Source organism: Durio zibethinus, chromosome 4, assembly GCF_047325235.1.
Source record: "Durio zibethinus cultivar Kanyao isolate XHJ-2024 chromosome 4, ASM4732523v1, whole genome shotgun sequence".
NCBI classification, from domain to species: domain Eukaryota; kingdom Viridiplantae; phylum Streptophyta; class Magnoliopsida; order Malvales; family Malvaceae; genus Durio; species Durio zibethinus.
The window spans coordinates 18413821-18419315 of record NC_143165.1 but is presented as its reverse complement, the minus strand read 5'-3'; the positions used below and the strand labels follow the sequence as shown (position 1 = coordinate 18419315).

Genomic DNA, 5495 nt, shown 5'->3' with positions numbered 1-5495 from the left:
GAATTGGGTCACGTTTGTGGTGTCGTTTTTATACGAGAGTGGGGACACCGTCTTTTGCCTCGAAAAATCCGGAATGCGGAGTTAGCTGTTTACTATGATACGAGACAGAAACATGCGGCATTACCAAACAGTCCTCTGTTAACTCTGTTCAGAGTTACTAGATTGCCCATTTCGAATTTACTGTTTTAACCTTTTTCATCAAGAATAATTTTTTCCAACAAAAGAGTTTTTTTTTTTTTCTCTATCCGGACAAAAAATACTTTCATATTACCAACCTAGGGATTGTTTTAAAATATTTAAATCATGGTTAAAATAATAAAAAATTTTAAAATTTTATCATTTTATTTAAATAAATTTTTATATTTTTATTGCATTCAAGTAGATTTTTAATTTTTAATTTATATCCAAATAAACACTTAACATTTAATTTATATATAAACAAACCCTTAACATAATATATAATGTATGTAAGATATTAATTTCTTATGATCACAATTCTTTGAAGTAAAATTTTTGCTTATATATTTTTAATACATTTGTATATTTTTAAATATAATTTAATTGAAGATTTTCAATAAAAAAGTGTCGTAAATGTTAAATAATTTTTAGTTACTTAATATATTAAGTTAATTATATTTAAGAAAAAATGTTATATAATTGTATTAATTTTATATTATTTCTTTTAACAATTTATTCTTTGCTTTTTAACTTTTACCAATTGAAAACAATTATAAAACCATATCTCATTTTTATAAAATATTAATAAAAATTTTATTTAACATCTAATTTTTAGTAGCATGCCAAACGATTTTTATATCATAAATTAATTACTTAGAATTTTCAAAACTAAAAATTTAGTACTTAATTTTTAATGTTGAATTTGTTCAATGCTAAAAGCAACCCCTTTGTTAATGTTATGAATGATGTGAGCTATAATAAAATAATTAATGTAATGCTTTAATTTTAAAATATTTTAATATAATAATTGAATTATGAATTTGTTAATTAATATAATACTCACTCATAATATAAATAACTCCAAATGATAATGTATGACATATAAATTATTTTTCAAATATTACATTTAATAGATTTATAATTCAAATATTATATTAAAAATTTTTTAAATTTAAGTATCACATTTAATATTTTATTATAATCTAAGTGTTATTCAAATATTAACCCACTTATCTTTAATTCCTCGTTAATAGTAGTTCATAGATTAGATAGGTCGGGTCGAGTTCTATTACTATTCTACAATATCTTTTACAAAAATCGATTTGTTGAATTTAAAAAAAAATTATAAATTTTTTAAAAATATTAAAATATTAATATTTGAATAATTTTAAATATATTATAAAATAAAATTTAATAAAAAATAAAATAATATTTTGAATCAAACTAGGTTTGATTTTAAAAATTTTTATCCAAAATGCAATCCGAATCAAGTTATGACCATGTGTCAAGCAAATAATCCTACCATTAACAGATCTACTCATTAGGAAAAGTAAAAAAAAAAAAAAAAAAAAAAAAAAACATTGTATTTCATGAGTTTCGTGTTGCCCCGATTTAATAAGATTGAAATTTTTATTTGAAAATTAGGTTTGGAGAGTTTGGGAATAAATAAATAGAAGTTAATTTGGGATTAGATTTAGGTTTTGTTCTATCCCATCCCAATGAACATATAAAAAAGTTATATATTTTTTTATTTTTTTGCCAAATTTTAATTTATATTTACTAGTATATTTATATTATGTTAATAAATATATTATTTAATAATAATTAAAAGACTAATTTAATAATATAATAAATATTTTAGAGTAATTAACATGAAACTTATTTCTAAAAATAAAAATTTTATATGAAAATCACATGATATCATAAAATCAATTTTGTAAAAAGACAAGTTGGATGACTGTGATATCCCGATGTCAGGGCTGCCTAGTTCGGGTTAAAAAATTAAGCTTCATTTTTTTGAAGAAAATGATTTTTATAAATTGATTTTTGCATGTTTTAATGTTAGTTTGGAAGAAAATTTATTAATAAATAAAAAATAAAATTTTGTCAACGAAAATAAGATTACATTTTTGGAAATTACTTTCCTTTAAAAAAAAAAAGGAAAGATAACTTTTTGGAAGATAATTTTTTGAAGAGAGTTACCTATAGGTAGAATTATTTACTAAATTCGTTAGCATAATTCTAGTCAAGCTGGCTTTGGAACATGATTTTTTTAAGTTTAGTTTAATTTGATTGACCAAAAATATTATTCTATTAATAAAAAATATTTTATTTAATATTAATTATAAAATTATAAAATATTAATATTTAAAGTCATCTAATATTTTAATTTTAAATATTTTTATAATTCTATTCAAGCTAGACTTTGAATATAATTATTTAAACTCGAATTTAATTTAACCCGACCAAAGTATTAAAATATTAATATTAAAAATCCCCTAAATATTATTATATTTACAAAAATATTTTTATTTAATTTTAATTAAAAATAAAATTTTACATGAGGACAAACAAGAAAACCATAATCATTAGTTAATTTTAAAATATGGCAAAATTTAGTTTCTTGTGGTTTAAAAATATGTAAAAAAAAAATTAAAAATTAAAAATTAAGACAATAAAAAAAAAATCTGAACTATAATTAGGTATGCTTGATATTAATATTAGTATTAAATTACACCAATCCTCGACAATGACATGAAAAACCTGTTTGCTATTGCAAGTACAAAGGTCGTAATAAGTAATACAGTAAAAAGTGGAGTATTGTTTTTATAGAGATTGTAAATATAATTAGTATTAAATATCAAAATTAAAATATCCTAGATTATATTAAGACAAATTGAAAATTTAAGTAATTAACTAAATTAAATTTATAAATAGAAAAGTAAATAACATATAAATTAAAGATTGCGGAAAATATACCAAACTAATATGCATAAAACATGAGACAACAACTAACAACCATCAACCGAAATTAACCCTAAGCTAAAACAAGGGATTGAATTAGATTGCTTAAAATTAAACCAAACCAAATTAATAATTAATATAAATTGCATGAATTAAACTCTAACTATAATTAAAACAAATTGCATACTAACAAGAATTAAGAACTGTAAATTACCTATTGCATAAGTTGAAATCTTAAATTGCTAGAACATAAACTAAAATGAAATTTAAAAGAATTGTATTAAACAAAAACTTGTATAAACTAAAATTAAAAGAATTGTAAGAACTTAAAATAAATAGTAAGGAGCTTAAACTAGAAATGAATTTAAAGTGCATAAACTTAATTGAAAAGTAAATTTTGTAAGAACAAAAAATTAAATTTGAATTTAAAAGAAACTGTAAATAACTTTGAATTTAAAGAGTGAGAAACATTAAAATTATAGATGGCTTGGTCTCTCAGGCCAATCATTATGCTAAAGAAAACTTAAAAGAATAGTAGAAAAACCTAAGCTAAAACATGATCTGTCACCCCAAGTCCGTGCTTTTTTTAATGCCTGGAAATAGGTATTTATAGAAAAAGATTACAAAGGAACCTTAAACTAGGTGCGGCAAAATTGATCTTCTAATCTTGAGGACTTTTTGATTTAGTTTTAAATAAACTACTTGAGTGGAAAAAGAACTTTTAGTTCCAATCTTGGTGTACTTCATTTGAACATCTCAAAATGAAAGAGTAGACCGAATCTGTTGCAGACTAAAAAAACAATTGAATTGGATTTGGGTTACTTTTTGTTACTGTTGGACTTTTTTTTTTTTAAGGCTTTGGTTGAGCTTAGCCCAACTAGCATACATAGTTGGCTATACCGTTATAAGGAGGAAAAAGAATGTAGCGTGTTATCCAAGATTCCAAGAGCGTAGTAGCTGCATGGCTGTTAGCTAAAAATAGAATGAGGAAGGGATGACGATTATTTTGGAGATTGGAACAGACATCCTTTTTCTCTCTACTGTTCATCTCTTATTCTTCTTCTTTTTCCTTTCCACTATTTTTTTTGTTTTGTAATCTTTGAAATTTAACCAACATCATTTGGTATTGGAGCGTCGACCGAGCAACAATGGCGAATGGAGTGACCACAAGGCATTAGAAGGATGTTCAACGGAATCAACAAGAGTTGTCCAAGCTTGAACAGGAGCTGTCCCAACTTTACGTTGATACGCGGCAGATGGAATCTAGATTGTTGCATTAAATGGACTTGAGGATGGATCAGAAGTTGGAATCTTTTAGGACTGAGCTACAGGCAGAATTTAAGAGATTGATGTTAATGGCTTCCAAGGAGGGTAGCTCTACAACGTGCGGTCAATCAGAGGATCAAATTTCTCCTAACAAAGTTGATAAACAGCCAGAAAATGAGCCACAAGTAGTGGGGTTGTCAAATCTTCTTTTGAAGAGGTATTTATGAACAACTCCTTTTTTCTCAGAACCGGTATTTGAATTTTGACCCTTATAAGTTGTTCAAATGGGATTTTCCTAAGTTTAGTGGGGATGATTTCAAAGGCTGGTCTATAAACTCGAACAATACTTTGAAGCTGAAAAAGTTCCTAAGTATGCTAAAGTGAGGGTGGTGATGTTGAACTTGGAAGGCAAGGCCTTACAGTGGCACCAGCACTATGTTAAGTCTCAGGGGGGGCTTAATCAACTGGTTTGGGCAGCTTATATTTGGGAGATGAAGGAGAGGTTTGTATATGAGGATTATGAGGATCCTATGGCAGAACTTGTTGAGCTTAAGTAAGCTACTTCTACTTCTGTAAAACAATATTATGAGGATTTTTTTGGGTGCTCTGAAGCTGTTGCAATTGTCTAATCAGTATGCTTTGAACATTTTTATTAGCAATTTGAAAGATGATATATCTCAATCTATTAAGTTGTTTAAACCTAAGACCTTAAACCAAGCCTTCTATTTAGCTAAGCAAATTGAGACCATCACTTATCCCAATCCTAAAAGAACTTATTCCTTTACCAAAACACATCTAACAGTATATCATTCCACCACTAGCAGCATCCATACAAAAACCAGTAACTTTCCTCCTTTATTACCACCACCTAAAGCACCTCCTACATTAATTTACTGTTTCCCAACTCTGTCAAACCTATTAACCAGTTACCTAGCAAACCTAGCCATCCTCACAGCAATAGTAATAACAGCTTGAAACCAGGTACAAAAAAACCTACTCTAGCTGAGATTGAGGAAGAGAGAAAGAAGGGGCTATGCTATAGGCGTGGAGCTAAGTATATTGCGGGTCATAAGTGACATATCAACTACTCATTGAAGATTGTGGGGAAGACGAGGGACAAAAGGAAGAGTTCTCTGATTGTTTTGAGAATCCAAAAGTGTGGTCAACTGAGAATGATGGTAGGGAGCAACTTGTGCTGTACTTGCATGCAATGCAGGGTACCTCTGGTTTTCAGACTATGAGGATATAAGGAGCTATTAAGAATAACCAGCTGATGTTAGTTGATTCTGGAACCACGCCCAACTTCA

The 5495-nt window shown here is 26.8% G+C and overlaps 1 pseudogene; it reads left to right on the top strand.

Annotated features, from left to right (window-relative positions):
- The first annotated feature begins 4202 nt into the window (after nucleotides 1-4202).
- Nucleotides 4203-5163, top strand: LOC149519273 (uncharacterized; annotated as a pseudogene).
- Nucleotides 5164-5495: the final 332 nt, after the last annotated feature.